Source organism: Columba livia, chromosome 2 (assembly GCF_036013475.1).
Source record: "Columba livia isolate bColLiv1 breed racing homer chromosome 2, bColLiv1.pat.W.v2, whole genome shotgun sequence".
NCBI lineage: Eukaryota > Metazoa > Chordata > Aves > Columbiformes > Columbidae > Columba > Columba livia.
Window position 1 is genome coordinate 137006379 of NC_088603.1, and position 18808 is coordinate 137025186.

An 18808-nucleotide genomic window follows, 5' to 3' on the forward strand; every position below is an offset into this window, starting at 1 on the left:
ATTTTTGGTATCTCTGTGGAACAGCAATTACCCTTATTTAGAATAGATTGTTTTCACCAGGTAGCTCTGATCACAAGCTGAGCACTGTAAATGATGCTGTACAAACACATAAGACAAAATGTGCATAATTTTAACAAGCCAGACAGACAAACTTTGGCAGAAGAAACAAAGGTAGAAAGAGGTCAAGGCATTTGGTTCAAGGCAGTTCATCAGGTCAATGGTAAAGTCGAGGAAGATAGTTGCCTTACATAGTCTCTTCAAACAGATAAAGTAGGGCTGTAAGAGTGCCCATATTTGCTAACATCAGATATTTTCATTACATTTCCACTGAATTTTCCTTGGCAGGAGTTCTTTATGTTACTAAATTCTGGTCACAATTTTTGAAAGAGTGATTTAGTTGCTGTAGGTTACTAGATGTGGTTTTTGCTGTCACAGGGAAAAGCTACTATTTTCAGTCCTTTAAAAAACTTGTGTTCTGGTGAAGGAGGTGAAACAGCTGAAAAAACTTACCCGAATTACTGCACATGGTCAATGGAAAAATCAACAGATGACAAAAGTTAAAACATGTTGCAATAAAGTGAAATCAGCTACACTTTATCCTAGGGATTCATTCATAATGTTACCCCTATATGAAGGGAAATCTGATATGTTTTCCCTATTGCAAAAGACTCAGCAACAGAATTTGTCAACTATGTCCTGGTAACTCATTTCCACATTACTGCCTACACTGAACAATGCTGAACATTTTTATACAATTAGTGATCTCACAGAATATTTGCTTTTCAAAAGCAAATTTCACATTTAAAGTTTAAAAAAAATATAGTCTGTGAAAAAATAGAGGATTAGACTGCTTTCAAAATTTGTATGCAAAGAAATAAAATGCCCTTGAAAGTGAATTCTTCTGTTCTTGAAAAAGAATCAAAAGCTTTGTGTCCATTCATACAAAATACTTAAACAGACACATATTCTCTTCCTCACTTTCATATGAGCACCCAGAGCAGTTCAAGAGCTTTTTCAATAAGATATTTTGTGACAGAAAAGCAGTTTCTGCAAAATCAAAATTTCCACAGGGAAAATGTATCAAGTTTCTTTTCTTTTTCTCAGGGGAAAAGAGAATTTAAATATTTAGTTCTGAAACATGCTTTGAAGTGTATGAATTAGCTCCAAGCTGAAAATTCTGCTTTCTTACATCTATAAATAACCTGTGTGTCTCTCAGTCGTGCATATCGCTAATGTTGTCAGCTGCTCTGAGTCCCAGGCACTTTCTCCTGAAGAGCACAGAAAGGCATCCTTTCTCACTTAATCTGTGTTTCAAACTTTACCAAGTACAATTATCAGTCTTATGAGAGAATATGCTGAGTGACAAGCATTGTGTATTTTCAGTTTTCAGGTGGAATGGGTAATAGCTGGGAGTGTGAAACAGTTCAGTAGCATTTAATCCCATGGCATTCCCCTGTCGATGAGGTTTTTTGTTACACTGCTCCACTATGTCCAGAAAGTGATGACCAGTTCAATATCACACTCCACTATCTGTGATTCATAGCACAGGCAGAACCGAGTGGCAGCCTAGTACAGTTCCTGATTTTTAATTATGGTCACTGGCAGACAAATTTACTGGGCTATCAAAGAGAAATTCAAAGCTTTTGGATGCAAAATAAGAGCTTGCTCCACATAAACTCTGGACTAATCATTTATTATATTATTATTTTTATTAGTTGTTATCAGCTATTATTTATTTACTGCATGCAATGATCATATGTTATATTCACTAATTTGCCTGCCATGGGTGGCTGTTTTGTAATCTGGATAATCTGAATCATGGCAAGAAAGTGACAAAAACATTTGCACTAATAGAAATAAAAAGGTTTCTATTAGGTTTAAATAATAAATTATTTTAAGTAAATAATCTGAATACTCTTAAATTAATGCCAGAGTTGGATAGTAGTTAAGTGGAAATAACACTACTGGCAAAGGCTTGCAAATCAAAGCTTAAGGTCAGGGAATGATAAGATTGACTATACTAGTCAAGGCATCGGGGCCTTGGGTACACCAGCAGCCCTTCCTGGCCCTGCCCAGTCTCCCCTGGGGTCTTCCCCCACCCCTGACCATGGCCCAGGACCCCATTTCAGCTCAGCCCAGAGCTGCCACCCCCTGCCACCCTGACTCCTTGTGGTCACCTGGTATGCTTGCTGTTTATTTCTGCCCTGAAAAACCATGTACTCCTGTTAACAAAGACCCACAAAAATCAGTACAGATATATTTCTGGAAATGAGATTTCAGTGAGTGTCAAGAAATATAGAATCAAGTGTACGATTCCTTTGTTTAGTATATCACACGTGGCAATGAAGGTGAAACAACCTCTGCAAAAGGTGAATGCAAAACTATTCTGCAGAACTCTTATTCAACACCCAAAAGGAGAGACTGGCTTAAAACCAATGTTTGAGATTTTATAATGTTTCAGAAGTACAGTGTAACAGAACAACACAAGGGGTGTTAGGGTTGGAGACTGAGCTAGTTGGGCTATCTGTGCTGTCTGTGTTTTCCATATCCATGCTATCCTGGGCCTGTTGCACTCCATATAAGAAGAGAAAGATCATGTAGGGAAGAAGCATTCTGAAACAAACACTGATTTGTACTACCGTATATTATCCATATAATTCTCCATCCTGTTTTGAACATCTTAATAGTTGCACAAGTAATTGAAGTCTTCATTCTTTCACCTAATTTTGCATATCACAAAGTACTATTGTTATACAAATCTTGTAATAAACAGAAATAGTATGAAGACAAGTTTGTAGCAGCATGATTTTTGTCTTTGTAGAAGAGAAATGGAAATATTTTTGAACAATGAGAACATTTGGTGTTCTATCAGCAAAGTTAAAGGTGCATTGATTTCCAAGGGCTCTCTTACAAAAAGCAGCTGTAAGGCAAAACAAGGAGAGGCTGGGTTGGGCAGGGCATAGCTACAACACAGCACAGGGCAGGGGGTGGCAGCTCTGGGCTGAGCTGAAATGGGGTCCTGGGCCATGGTCAGGGGTGGGGGAAGACCCCAGGGGAGACTGGGCAGGGCCAGGAAGGGCTGCTGGTGTACCCAAGGCCCCGATGCCTTGACTAGTATAGTCAATCTTATCATTCCCTGAAAAGTCTATGAATGACAGTGGCAATGAAGAAAAGGCTCACAGAGTGTGAGGGAACAGCAAAGCTTTCAGAAAACTTGGAATCCTAAGTTAGGTGCAATTTTTGGAAAAAAGACTGTCTTTTCATGGGGTTCTTCATAGTTGTAAAACCCAACTCCTGCCAAAGGTAGCAGGAACTTTAATGATAGTCCCTGTGTAAGGGCTTCACTAAGAGAATATTTTAAAATTAAGTAAATAAATTGCCCTACTGAAATTAAAAAAAAGAGAAAAATAAAAAGAAAATAAAAGAAAAAAAAAGACAGCTCCAGAGGTGTTAGTTTTACAGGAAATCCTGTCTCACTTGGATGGATGTAGAGTCTGAAAAACAGCAGAACCATTAGGTAGCAGAGGTGAGAGTTACAGAAATACTTTACAAAGGGACACTATTCACCCTGTGTATATGTGGACTGCACGTACAGAAGGCTACACTCTTTAACGGGGTTGTATAAAATCTCTGTACAAAGTACTCTTTCTACAGCTGTCCTTGAGACATGACACAGTGCATCCCTGTGATCCTGTGTTAGCCAGTGTTGCCAAACGTGCTACATCAACTCAAGAAAGCCTTTGTCCGTCACAAGAACTTCCACTGAAGAAAAGGCAAAATAACACCTAAGAGAAAGAAAAAGACTCTTAAAACTGGTCTTGAGAAACAACAGACCTGGGCTCTGTTAAGCAGAGGGTAAGAAACCAGTTCTAGATAATGAAACTATTTTTCTTGAAGTCGTCCTGTGCTGTGAGACGCAGGTGCGAATTTCCAGAGGCCCCAGCAAGGAGGGTGCACTTTGACATCACCCTCACTTACAGATCATACCAGATGGTTAGCTGGCAGTTGCACAGTTGCAAGCCCATCCCATGTGCATTCACCCCCAGCCAGATGTACACATCAAGTCCTGTCTCTTTAGATTCCGTGTCTGCCAAATTGAAATGCAATGAGCTTATTAATATATACAGGATTCAAAGCAGGGTGGGCCTTATGGGTCAAAATTAACCTGGAATTAATTGTGCGCCAAAGACCAAAACTTTGCGGCAGTATGCGTTGTGCCCTGTGTTAGAAGGTCTGTGGACACTGGTTCACACCTAGCAAGTGCTGAGGTTAAGGAGAAAGAACTTCACCTGTTTAACTTCAGTTTAACTGTTAAACAAATACTGGACTTGAACAGAGCCAGATCTGACACTGGATTTTGCTCTGTGTGGATTACCTACGGTTTAAAAAGTAAGAAGGTAAAGAAAATGCAGCAGTGAACCAGAGCACTTCCTCAGTTTCATATTCCCCTTTTCTTGCTATTTTGGATTAAAACCTGTATGATGCAAGGCAGCATTTTATTACTAAATGTTCACTGCCTTTTTTTGTGGACAGCCAGATGAGTTTTTGTGGCCAGCTTTTATCTGTCATCAATCAGTATGCAATGCTTGGTGGTGGAGTGTAATAAAGCAGTTCATCAGAGTATGATTTGCAATAGAGCTAAAGTATTTAGATTCTCTTTTTGAGTGTGTGCGATATTTCTGCCTACCATCCATAATGAAACCCAAATGTGATAGTGAAGCATAAATTTTTGCCCTAAATATTCAAGACAGGAGAGTTATGCCCCCTTTTATCCTCAACAATTACTGCATGTATTCTTTCAACGACTACTTTGTATTATTTTACACAGAACTATTTTTTTTTTTTCTTTTTGGTTTCATAACCAGAACCCTAAAAGAATTTTTCACAGCTAAAATACTATTTGTGCCTGGCTTTCTGCTGCATGGATAAACTTTGTCTCCTGTGTGGCAATAAGTTATTCTTACTGCAGAGATTGTCATTATTTTAGAAAAGCAAGGCACTGGACCATATCCAAGCACTCAGAAACCTCAGCGATAACAAAGAATTTCTACGTAGGGAAGAAGTACGGTTCTGTGCCGTCTGTATATCACCAGCTTTTAAATCCAGTTCACTTAGTAGCTGGGTGCATGTAGATGTTGAAAGGGACCAGAGAAAGAATGGGTCTTTGTCTAGTTGAAGACTTACTTTGGATTCATGCCACCTGTCAGACTTGACATAAGGTCAACAGTGCCAAATACTGCAAAGATATTAAGGAGAATAAGAATGGATTTCTCCCTTGTATCCGTTGACAGCAACAGACCTTCTGTGCCAGTCATCCATCAGTGCCAGTGAGACAGATTCAGCTCCCTGCCCTGGCCTGTGTCTGTACCGCCTGTGACCCCAAATTAACATGAATAAACTTGTAAGTGGATTCTCTATGAGCTTGCTTTAGAATACCAGGTTTGATGGTAGGTGGCAGATGAACTGAAATGATGTATTCAGGACTGATTATTGAAGAGAAAAAAACAGAGGTTGGGTCCTGCTAGAAATACTGAGGTTCCCTCCCTGAATTAAGCACTAGATATTTCTGCCTACATGATAAAGTAGAGATATAATGATAACACAAGTCCCCAGGTCTTTGACTCCTTGTCCTACGGCTGCAATGTTAGTATAAATTAGCAAGCTGTCTAATTTGCTATAGCCTGGGAATCCCCGCAGTTTTACAGGGACCACCAAGGTTAGGGACAACCAGGGAAATTTCCACAGAGGGCTATGGCACAGGCACATGAACACAGGACACCTCTGTAACGTGTGTTAGTAAAATTTTTAAAAATCAATGGAAACTAGTTATGCGTTGTAAATCAGACTGAGCCCCAAAAGAGGAATATAGGAGTGGGTTACAAGCTTGCTCTCAAATTACCATTGTAATGGTTGTCCATGTTGTTCTCTTGCATCATAGTGTTTTCTCAAACCTCAATTGTGTTTCATCACCATTAACACAAAATAACAAAGAAACATTCTACTGAAGTCCATAAAGCTCTGGTGGGGATGGAGTCCCCTATTCCAAAGGTAAGAGCTTTACCTGATCAAAACTACCTCACCTTCCTGTTAAGAGGTTGGGTAGCATATGTAGAGGGAACAGACATAAGACAGCCTTGTACTAGTGATGGACAATATAAACAACTCAGCCTGATTTTTATTTTAATGTTAGACTATTATAGATGTCCTGTTTTTCAGGCAAACTGTTAAGAACTGGCTGACAAAATTGTCTTATCATCCATGATTCAATAGGTGGCAAATAAAATTGTGGAGAGCTTCAAGATGTCAAACCTTTCCTTTTTCCCTTGTTTAGGCCTTTAGTTATGATTTACATGAGAACCTTACACAGAATAGAAAGTTCCTCATGATTTCAAGTGCAGTTTTTCTTATGTACCATTTGACATGTCACAGGATCAAAGAATATTAATTTGGAATCATCTAGTGAAGTGAGAGTTATGGAAATAGGGGTATATTAAAATGACCAGATTTGAATATATTGTTTTGGAGATGGAGTGGACTTACAACATACATGCCAGCTTTTTCTCTGAATTTGACTTAACTAAAGGAACCATCTCTACCCTAAAATTAAATATTCACATCCATTATTATTCTCGGACTAGGGACAATAATTTAAATTAATATCAAGATGCATTTTTAAAAATCATCAATCTGCCATCTTAACTACATTATTTTCTACCTTCAGGCACTTGTTGTAGTTTTTATGAACATGATTCAAATAAATTGGCTCTTTTTCCTTGGTGGCTTCTTTAATTACTTTGTTATTATCCAAGGAACTGGTTTAATTTAAATGAACACAGTGTTCCTGCTACTACTACCCAGAGAAAACATAGACGCAGAACATGCTGTTTTGTAGTTACAGTGTATGCCTCTGCATGTGGATGCCAAAACTGGTCTGGTCTTACCATTTACCTGCCTTTGCGTGATCTGAAACACTCCTACCAGCCCAGCATAATCACCTGTCCTGAACACCTTCGTGTGAGGCTTTCCAGATAAAAAGCAAAGGTAATTAGGCAATTAGTTTAAAGGACACTTTTATAGAATATTTATTTCCTACTTAGACAACACAGTTACTTCATCTTACCCAGGGCAATGTTCCCTTACCAAATATTTGTGTATTTTTAATCAAAGAAATGTGTGCAACAAATAAACACAAGAAACTAACAGCATTTGCCCTGTGATTTACTTATATTGCTGTTGCAGTAATACAGGTTGGTAATCCAGTTCTTTACATAGGTGTAAGATTCTTCCTCCCCCTCCTTTTGGTGTCTTTCCAACTAAAGTACATAATAAAATACATAAGAGGGTGTTTTTATAAAAAAATACAAGCAAACATTGGTACTTCATAAAATATTTAAAGACCTTACAAAAACTTGAAACTGTATTTCATTTCCTGAAATAGTTATAGTTTCAAACTCCATCTATTTCTTTTAAACCAAACCCATATGTGTTTGAGGCAGTTTTAATCTGTGGAAATACTTCATTTTTGGCTGGCCTGCATGAGCAAAAGTTAAGTATGAAGCAACAAGAATGGCAAGTCAGGATATTGAGAATAAATTGTGGTATCTCAAAGAGCAAATTGTTAAAATCTGAGCAGTTTTGTTATGTCTTTTTCTGTGATTGAATATGAGCTACACAACCATATTTTACAGTGATTGTCTATGTAGCTACCATATTCTGATTTTTCTGTGTGTTTTAATGGTAAGAAGTCTTCCCAGTGCTACAAAGTTGCCATTTTGTGTCCTTTCCCTCTACAGAGGACATTTTTTGGACCAGCTGTTGTGAATATCATCAAATGGGGACCAAATCATCACGCAGATTTCTTACTTTTGTTCTACATGTGTTGTTTTCTTAATATTGAAAAAAGCCCTTAGCGACACACTGCTGGGACAGAAGTGCTGGTTTTGACTGGGAGGAGCAGGGCAGCCCTGAGGAACCAGCTCCCAGTCGCCAATCTGACTATGCGGACACCTTGGGAAGTCATTTGCTGAACATGTGAAATGCAGCCTTTGGATTTAATGGCATGTCACTCCATCCTTGTACAGACAGAAATGACTACTCAAAATACAAGTCAGAGGAGAGTTGGGCTGGTCGGCTCACTGTACTTGATCTGTGCTTGCTGGAGATGACGCCCTGTTTGGCCCCAATGTATCTTCAACATTTGATCTAATTTCTATTGCTGTTAGTCGATTAATATTGTCATCACGAAATCAGAGGGAGAGGCAAGCACAAGAAAGGGTCTGTGATTATTCTCTTTTTTAATGTGATCTCTGCTGAGCATAAGGTTTATATTTGCTTAATTAGGACTTCACTATAAACATTAATGACCCTAAGGCCAACCTGATTTGTTTGAGAAAGGTAATAAATTATCTGCCAGAACAGTTTGATCTCTGTATAGAAGTCTTTCTCCAGCTGGAGCCTGACTACATCCCCAAGCTTCCCATCAGTTCGTCTCACACATCTTTTACTGCACCACAGTTCCTCTTGCAGCAGCCACAGACCTGTCAGTAAGAAAAAATATAAAAAGCCTTGTCTTTCAGACGGATGCTCTGCTGCCCACCACAGCGCTGTGTCCTGAACAATCATTGCTTCTTGCGACTACCAGGAACGTGTCAGGATCCTGAAAGAAATAATTAGATGCCAACTTTGGATAATAGAGTGTTTAAAAATCAATTAGCCTTAATGGGAATACTTCACAAGTTTTCTCATGATTCTGCCGTTTGACATGATGTGTTGAAGTGTGTCTCACAGACAAGTAATAGCCCAGTATCTCACGGGAAAGTGAAGCCTCCACCGTGATGTACTAAGAGGGCATTTTAGTGCTTCTGGAGTCCATTCATTTCTTGCCATACCAGCGTCAATGAACTTCCTAGCTGCTGTCAGCGTGTTTAGTGCACATGTCAAGCCAGCACTGTGCTGGCCCTGACATCAAACAAACTGGCAGCAATCAAGATATTACCTCGAGCTGGCAAGAAAGAAAAATAATAGGAGCCTATAAGGAAAAATAACTGAAACACTTTCTTTATCGACCACCCCAAGTTTCCTGTAATCTTCTGGCCATAGAATAATTAATCTGCTAGAGACAATGGCATGAAGAGTGTTGAGAGGGAACAAATTATATCTTTTGCTTCACACTCCATGGAAATGTCATTTTAAAGCTGAGGTTTACGGGAGCACATTCTGCTTTCTCCTTTCCTGGGGTCTGCCTGGGAGCCAGTCTGGCCCAACTTTGGCCCCTTGCCATAAGTGGACGCTTGAATACCTCTTACCCCTAAAAGGCAGATTATAGACACAGCACTGCTGATCTACTTTGAACACTTTTTGCATCTGTTTTTTCCCCCACTGTTTTCTCTTTGCTAACCTGATACTACACGATGGGGCGGATAACTGACCGATCATGGGTTTGTATGTCCTGAATACAACTATCACCAAATCATTTCAGATTGACTTCGGTACAAGATTTACTTCTTTTCTAGCCTTCCTTAAGTCCATAAAAAATGCACATTTATTTTGCCTCCTCTAAGGAAAGAAAAGAAACCAAGGAACCACAGAAATGCCACTTCTTCCCCTGTTCTCCCTTTGGTCCATCCCTGAGATCCAAGCATGTGAGAGGTGTCAGACTCAGGGTCAGTCCTCTCCTTTCCTGGGGGGTACCTGAGCTCATTTTTCTGGAGAACCACCAGCATCGACAGGCTACCGAATTCTCCTAGGCAGAATTTTGCTTAAACCTTCCTGTTGATGCTGTTCCAGCTGCTATAGGCATCAAATTCCCCCCTCCTGCCCTGCAAAAAAATGAGGACACTCAAGCCTAGTATTTGAGAAACAAGGGGGAGATACCTGGGTTTCAGAGCCCAGTCTAATTAATATTTTGTCCTTTATCCCCAGTAGAACAGTGCCAGCAGGGCAGATCGAGCAATCCCCACACCTCGCAGCAGCCCTTCATCTGATCCTTCTGGGAGAAAAGAAATCTAGAGTCTGATGCTTCATGCAGCAATTGCCCTCCAGTGTCTCAGGTATGTGCTGCAAATGCTGGGTTATAGATAGAAGAGGATAAAAAGCCCCATCCCTGCCTTGTCCCTGCTATTTCGTGACCGAAACACCCTTTCCTACTTACATACACAAGAAAAAAAAAAATCCAAAGTAAACAAACAGCTATTATTGTATTCCTGGCCAAAACAACTTGATGTTTTGTTGATGCTGTTTCTTAAAATGCTTTTTGTGTTGAATCATTTTGATATCTTTTAAACATTTCAGAAATTAAACAGAATGGCTGTTCACATACTAGACAACTATTTGTCTCTTATACATACTAATAGCACAAAGATACTGCATGGCTAAGGGAATCATAAAGATTTTTCAAAAAATGCTTCATAAGCTAAGTAGACAAAAACACATATATAAATAAAAAATAGCATAAATAAAATTTTGTCTGTGGGGTGCCCTTTCAAGCATCAGAGCGTGGGAAGAGACTGCTGTGAAACATTAAAAAAAAATAGCTCTATTTGCATCATTTCAGTGGTTCCAAACAAAACAACCATCATTGCATGAGATGAATAAGGGATGCACTTTCCCCTGTCATTTTGCCTGGCACTTTCGGACATGCTCAAACTTTAAGCAGCACTCAGCCAATCCTGCAGCATTATTATATCACTTTGACCATAAAATAAATAAATAAGCAAACCCACACAGATGCAGCAACATATCTGCTTAAACGGATTGTTCAGGGATCTCTCCTTGAAGTTAGTTTCTCAGGCTTTTTAAATGGGTAGCCTTGAGCTCATATATCTCTTTAAGTACCAACACTATGAATCACCTTGAACAACTTAAAGAAAAAAAAAATAACCTTTGCAGTTGTACTAAAAATGAAAAATGGAGTTCATTTTGGCTTCTACTGCCTAAGAACTGTGTTATCATTTTCTTTTTCTAGTTTATAAACTGAAGGAATAAGCATTTCCCAGGGTTTGGCAGACAAATATTTGTAAAGCAAAACACCTGCACAATTAAACAGAACAACATGCTTATAACTTGTCCTTTACTCTTGCTTAGCAATCAATTCTTTTGCAGATTTACATAGCTATGATGACGCAGTAGCAAGGAGCTCTAAGCACTTGTTTCATCTGCCTCAGTTTTCGAGTGCTCATCATTCGAGTATCTTAAGAAATATTGCTTTGAGTTGTCTAGGCTGCTAGCTAGGACCCTGGGAAAAGATACAGGGACCATGGCTTCAAATTCCTCCTGGAACTGGATGGGAACGTGGGGTACAGCAGTACCGTGTCCTCTGTTCCCAAAGCAACAGGTAGAAGCAGATAACTCATTTGGAGCAGATAGACAAGATTCCTTCTTAGCTGCTCCCATCATGTTATGGGCTGTTTGGAGGGTTAATACAGTACTGCTGTTGCCAATAAAGGCAGGCTGCAGCACAAAGGGGGCTCATGTGTCCAAGTCCCACTCCCTTGAACACGGAGCCAACCCGTGTCCTCTTGTCTTTCCAGCTTTCTTTTACTACAGATATAGTAACAGTGAGGGTTTAATTTCAAGTCATTACCATCTATTATATTTAAATACAGTGTTTGGAATCAGGGATTGTTTGTTGTTCTGAACTGACAAGGATTTATCAAACAAAGCAGCCTATTTTTTATAATACTTTGCAGGAATTCATTGCAAGGAAAAAAAAAAAATAAAAAGGGGGAATATAAAAAACACACCAGGGCTGTGTGTAGCATTCAGAACCTGTTCAAGTATGGAGGTATTTTCTGTTCTTTAGTTAACAAGGAGTTAATTTTGAGATTTTATTTCCCCCTTTCCCTTGCAAGCACAGTAAGACTACAGGAACTGCTGAGGAGACAAAGGATGGGAATACAGGGAGGGAAGGCATCCCGCCGATGGTTTTGTTACTGTCTGGCTTCCTGTTCTACTTTGTTTTCATAGACGTTTTCCCTTCATCAGCCCACTGCCTGCTTTGCTTCTGCTTTTCAGCCCTTCCAGGTCTAAGAGCAGTTGTGATAGGCTTGAACATCACTGGGCAGAAACAACGATGACTCTGTGGGATACTGAGAGATTGCAATATCCCCCGGTGTGCTTTGAGTGAGCTTGGGCTCTGGAGGTACCGAAGGAGACTGCCTTTCCCCCTCTGATCTTGCCATGCAGAAGCTCAGAGGAGGAGGGGGATCATTTCACCTTCAGTGTGGGATCTGGCATCAAATCAGCTCATAGGGATGGGATGCAGAATGGGAACAGAATAAATTCATCTTAAAGAAGCTCTTGTGCCCAGACAACAGTCCTATAGGCAGGCGAGTGAAGCTGTGCATTTATATGCAGTGTGGAGGGTTGGCGAGGCTGCTCTCCGGGCTCTGAGAGCTCTCTTGGTTAGACTTCAACATGACAGACAACCATCAGGTGCAGACACAGATGGGAAATGTCGAAATTCTTCCTAGAGAGGACCAAAATAGCTCCTGACATTCAGAGAGCTGCACTGGAGATGGACACTTCACAGAGCTGGGGGTAAAAACCACTGTGGCTCAATGTGAGGGGGTGGGGAACGTGGAAGAAACTCTGTTTCCTTGAGAAAAGATCATAGCATCTCCTGAAAAGAGATGCCTTCTCCAGGCTGGGAGCCCTTGAAGCTGCTTAGCCAGACTCCTTCACTGACATTTAGCAGCTAAGGCAGCTGGAAATTTGTTACCCTTTTTCAACATCCACATTCCGGTGTCAAGGGCACCCCAGGTACTTCTACCTACCAGCCATGGAGGAGACACTTAATTACTCCTTGGAACACAGGAGCACATCACATGTCTACCTTTAAATTATACCCAAATCAGTTATCTGAAGTGGGTGTTCAGGCTTGACTTTATTACAGCATTGCAGGCTTGAGTACTGACATGTTACTCAGTGCAAGGGGATTAGGATTCTTCCCATTAGATCATCCCAGTCTATCTGCAGTGTGTGTTTTTCTTTTCCTGCATTCAAAGCTTTTCAGCTTCAGGTATTGGGCTGCCACTGCTTTTGTGCTCCTGGTTTGAATTGTGTGCCTATGGGAGCAAAGAGGAAGCAAAGAGCAACCTTAAGTGGACTAGAGATGCTTCAGACCAGGGCTTATTAAAAATAATCACTCCTGTATGCAGGCTGATCAGAAAATATGGCACCCAGTGATGCACTTTTCCGAAATACAGGAAAATTATCAGTCAGGAATGAAAGATGGGTTAAATCCCCCATTGTCTTACTTGGACAAGTCTGGTATTGCTTAATCAGTGCTTCAGCAGATAGACTGTGAAGGAATTACACACATTTCAAACCTGTGGTGACTCACAAGCAGCACAGCACATACCAGCAGGAGCAGACATGGGATCTCACACATTCTATCACTCAGACAGGTTTCAGCAAACCTTACCTCAGAGTTTCTCACAAACTCTTTATGAGACAAATTCTTTGTTCAGCTTGGAATATGACATATTTTAAGTCCTGGGCTGAAATGAAGAAAATGTTTAACAGCTTTCATTCAGAATCACTACAAATAAGGAGCATAATGAAAGTACAGTGGGATTTTCACATGAATAGAGTGAAAAAACTTAGAATGAACAACATTAGACCAAGGTGCAAACCAGTAGCACCTGTATTTTTATTATACTCCCCAAAATTGCCAGTTTTACACTTATCCCTGCTTGCATTTCTGAGGAAATTTTTTGAAATGAACCTTAGATGTTATATTCTGAAATGGGTATAACACAATGCCTCAACCTGCCCATACCCTGCAAGCTTTTTTTCCAACCCAGCCCCAGCCCCAATGGACTTGTCAGCAGTTTCTATCATTAGCAACATAATCCCTCCTCTCTCCCACTCTCTCTTTTTATGTTTTCCCAGGGCTGCACCAATAATGAATAATTTACCAGTGTGGAGAAAGAAAAGTGTCACTACTGGAGTCTCAAGGCTCATCACTCACAAACCTGTCACATGGTCAAGAGTCATCAGTGCCATTATTTGTGTGAAGAGAAATTAGCACTAATCTACTGCTGAGACTCTTGCTCCAGCCACTGTAAATGGTGCCAGACTCTTAACAGAGCAGATTGTCTGTGCCACTGCAAATTGCCTATCTCAGTAAAGTTAAAAAAAAAAAAGTCTTCTCACTTCACAGAGGACGTCCCACACATGGTGAGAATTAGAGGAGAGGCACTGTAATGCAAAGGACTGTTACCTTTCCCACACTGGAGAAGTGCTAAAGATTTGCCTCTCTGCTATTAATAAAGAACCACTGAATCTGTAGAAGCAGGACTTTCAAAGGCATACATTTTTTTTTTGCAAAAAGGAAACATGGCTTTCCATGTCGTAGAACAGGCATGTGAATGCTAAGGCTTGAATTTTAGGAAGGAAAGGAAATGCCCTGTATTGAACTATGAAGCATAAACAAGGCATGAAATAGAACAAAATGGTGTCTTGAGTAAATAATCAGGGCAACAATGAGAACTATCGTACTGTGAGGGGCTTCCTCCTATGAAGGAAAGGAAGAGATGGGTAACATGCTCGGTTTGTTCCAGCAGTCATTTCCATCCATCGATTCAGGGATTTTAAAACCACTACCATCAGCAGGTTTTTGGAACACCCACTACATGAAATCCACAGTAAAAGCAGAGCTGCCAGTGGCCTGGTTCATCCCCACAGCAGAAGAACTGACAGCTGGGGCTCGGAGGCAGAAAATCCCGTAGTCCCTCCTCGAGGCCTCGGTGGATCCCATCAAAGGGAGAGGTTTGCTCTCCACCAGGGGCCAGCCCCCACATCTGGTGGAGTCCAAGCACAGCTTGTGACGGGAAAAAAGAATAGTTTCCACCTCTAAAGGTTTGAAACGGATTCATTTTATCTCTGCCTTTGTTCAAAATAATTTTCCAATTTTAATTGCTAGCAAAATAAGCCTGTCTGAAAAGGGGAGTCACGAGTGAAAAATGTAGTCCTTTGGATCATGGAGATGCTGGCCTAAAATCAGAAACATGCCATTATAAAACAAAATTTGGAAGAAGGAAGTTTTTTATTTTGATCAGAAAAGCACCTGATTTGTTAAAAAGTCCTGCCTTTTCTCACTCCGAGAGGATCTATGGGGAGCCGGGTCTCTGGCCTGGCTCTGTGCCCGGCAGCCAGCCTTCAGCACTGCCCTCACACTTCTCCTTGGCAGCACAGCTCTGCCAAAACACACTCTGGGGGCACCCCCCAGCTACAGCAGCCAGTGTAATCCCCAAAGTGGGAGGCTACATGAGAAACATAACGCAGCCTTGGGCTGTATTATGGTTTGCACCTAAGATCCTCCAAGGACACTATGTATCCTTTCTGTCACAGATTCACCTACTCTCAGCTCTTGAAGGCCACGCTGTCTCCACTTGAACCTGCAAGGAGACTTTGTTAGCTCTTAAGAAAAACAAAGATAGATGGTGTGGCTTGGAGAGATGCCCCTGTCACAGCAAGAGGGCTGGTGTGTGGGAGGACTCCTTAGGGCTGGGATCAGGAGGGAACCCAGAAGTATCCAGTTCTTATTGAAATATCGGAATACAAACATCAATGCAAAACCTCAAAAAGCTGCTCAGGTAGCAAAATAAGTCTGGGTTTTAAAGTCCAAAGATGTTTGGGCTTTTTTTTTTTTTTTCCCCCAGGATTTTTTTAATTAGGAAAACAAAAACGACAGAATTTCACACATTCCTGTCACATTTGCAAATTGATGATGTTGTCTAAAAGCTGGATTCGTGACTGAATTCCCTGCAAGCCTTTCCAACACTCATCCTCTCCACTATTCCTCTTGTCTCAATTTTGATTCCGTTGCCTACCAAGAGTGAGAAAGAGTCATTATTAAAAAAACTTAGCAGATGAGCAGTGCAGAAGACATTTAGATTCTTCTTCCCTCTCAAGCTCTTTCTACCGCTCAAAGTCATCTACAGTTTCAGTTTAGTTGTGTGTCCCAAATCAATAAACGCCATCTACACCTCGCTGTACTCGCTGCATCCCCAGTGCCCAAGGCTGACTCCCTTCCCAAAGGACAAGGTTTCTATTACTCACCACATCCATGCCAAGAGAAATGACCTACTTTCCAAAAAACTAAGGCATTGAAAATGTGTTTTGGGACTGTGGGAGCAAGAATCAGGGGAGCAGACTGACCCCTGGTTAAGTCCGGTTAAAAAAGGAAAGGGCAATAGTTGTGAAAGATCGGTTTGACCAGAGGTATCTCCTGGTGGTGCTGGAGATCAGCTCACCGTATCCTGCTCTGCTCCTGTTCATCTCTGCACAGCAAACTGCTGTTGCTGTTCCAACTCACTAGAGCAAAGAGTAGAAACCTTGATTAAAGAGTTTGAAAGGAGTCTTCAGAAAGAAAGTGACTGTGGCTGAAGATTTGAGATAGACCGTATTCAGACTTGGATTTAAGTGTTATGTTGCTCAGGAACCCCTGATGCTTTCTAGCTCCCTGAACACATCTGTTGCTGGAAACTGAACTGTGTTTACCCTGTTAAAAGTGACTTGTGTCACAAAGCAGCGAGGAGGAGCAGAGTGGCTGTGGAGGCTCCTGGGGGAGATTTCCACCATGTACTGCTCCCTGCAGCTTGCAAGACGAAGGAGAGGGCACTCTCAGCCCCAAGCCTGGACTCTCTACAAAGGCAGTCTTGGCAAATCATGGCCTCTTGATTAACCACAGGGGGATTGGTCTCCACCTTCCATGGGGAGGGTGAGGAACTAAGCTGTAAAAGTGCCTTACATCACTCCATTGGCAAACAAGGGATTTCTTCATCTGGCAAGGCAGTATGTTGAACCCATGAAACCTGCTGATTGTAGAAGATCTGCTAGGCAGATCTTGGCTTTCTCTGTGATTTTCCAGTGTCTCCACCCTCATGATGGTATCATCTAGCTAGGTGATGGCATCCATGACGTTACCTGGCTAGATGAGAACCTCATAGATGACCGAATAACAGGCAGACACCCACAAAAGGCATTTTGGTTTTCTGCAGCTGCATCCATTCTGCCCAGCATTTCAATCTTTTTAGTCATTCATTTTGCCTTCAAGAAATAAGTTTATTATGACCTTTGCTCAGACCAACTGGAACCATGAAAACATGAAAATATATCATATTTGATGAAGTCAGCTCACACTTCTCTGCAAGCCTTCCCCAGACTGAGTCACAGCAGGAGGGTTCAAAGTGAATGCTTAATAGCATTGGCTTAAAGATATACTACTGCCAGTGGGATAATTTACCAGTAATTAAGAATGGAATGAATTTTTCTGATTTGTTGGTGCTGCTTTGTCTGTCTTACAGTGAAAATGAAGCAGGATGCCCTTCCTGTATCTCGGAGCAGTAACAAGCTTGAGATGATTTTCATTTACAATCGGAACTGCATTATTTGCTTTAGTTGTTTCTTATCACAGACTTTACACCCTTGCACAGTGTCAGGTATCAAATGTTTAGATTTAGAATTTAAAAACATATAGGAAGAATCTGGCCATGTTTAACACTTTCATGGCATGCTGCCCTCTGTCAGAGGTGCATCCCAAAGCCTTGTTCAGCAATTGTGGATGCTCCAAAGTGACCATAAACCAAATCAGAATATTAATCTGCCTCATAACAGTAAAACTCAGGTCACTCACTACATGGATCATCTCCTCAAAAAGCTCTTAGGCTGATAAACATAAAGTCCATTAGGATCTCGAGAACAGATGTCACACATGCATTGAAACTTATGAATACATTACTCTCTTGCACCAATGCAAGTCATTAACGGTTGGATATCGTATATATTGATCTATCAGTGTTTCAATACACAGTCTGTTTCTTAGATTGGCTGCTCTCACAAGCAGAAAGCACTTCTGAAGCAGGTGACGTTCATTTCTACCTCTGCAACACGGACGGCTCAGAACACCTTGCCATAAATTCCCTGCACTGCCTTGATTCTGAGCAGGGCGCTGGTAGTAGACATCTGCAAAAACAGCTCCTGCTGAAGGTCCACTCTGAAACTGTTGCAGCACTCATGAGTGGTCAGTATCTCTCAGTGACTTCATGAGCTTCTCTGAAAAAAAATTCTGCTTCACCCCAAAGAACCTCTGATTGATGCAGTCTGTAGCATTTGTCTTTTGTCAACTCATGCTTGCCTTATGATGCTGTAATAAATCACAAATGCTATGATACGCTAGTTGGTTTCACTGCAGACTGAACTCATTGCAAATATAGATTTAAATGATTGCTTTGAAACTTAACCTTTTTTTTCCAGCTTTCTTTACAGAGGTATGTTTTTTAACAACCGACATCTGCTTTCTCTCACACTTTATTATTATCAATTAGCAGGGTCAAAGAGCTCCCCTTAGGAAGGTTTAAAACAACACTTTTCCCCTTTGGTTTTAATGCCCTACAACAGTTTCTGTGCCATCTACTCTGTAGCAGTATACCTCCCACTTGCCTTTGTGATCCTAAATATCTCTGCCCTGATTCATGGCTGGGGCATGCAGCAGCAGCCAGATCACAGCACTTCCATGCAGATCTTTTTATAAGAGCACAACGGTATCCGTTAAAAGAAATGAAATCTCTCACTTGAGGAAAAACAGAAACACGCACTCACGTACAAAAACCCCACAGCAACCTTATATTATAGTCTGCAGCTAAATCTGAAGCTGCATGGACCTGAAGCCAAAACTTAACCACAGTTTAGGGAAAGTAGCATAGTAGGTATTGTAACTACAGGGTTCCACCACAATAAAAGACTTACAACAAGACCAGCCAAAAGGTGGGTTTATTTCTCTTTGTTGGCAGTGAGAATTTTT

At 40.9% G+C, this 18808-nt stretch overlaps 1 long non-coding RNA gene across 1 annotated transcript in view; it reads left to right on the plus strand.

Annotated features, from left to right (window-relative positions):
* The window catches only part of LOC102097919 (uncharacterized), a 70927-nt gene extending 52744 nt beyond the window's left edge, over positions 1-18183 (plus strand). Inside the window, exons 3-4 of the long non-coding RNA XR_271917.3 lie at positions 9922-10049; positions 13894-18183. This is a non-coding gene — a long non-coding RNA (uncharacterized LOC102097919). The remainder of the gene's footprint in view (positions 1-9921; positions 10050-13893) is intronic.
* The last annotated feature ends 625 nt before the right edge of the window (positions 18184-18808 follow it).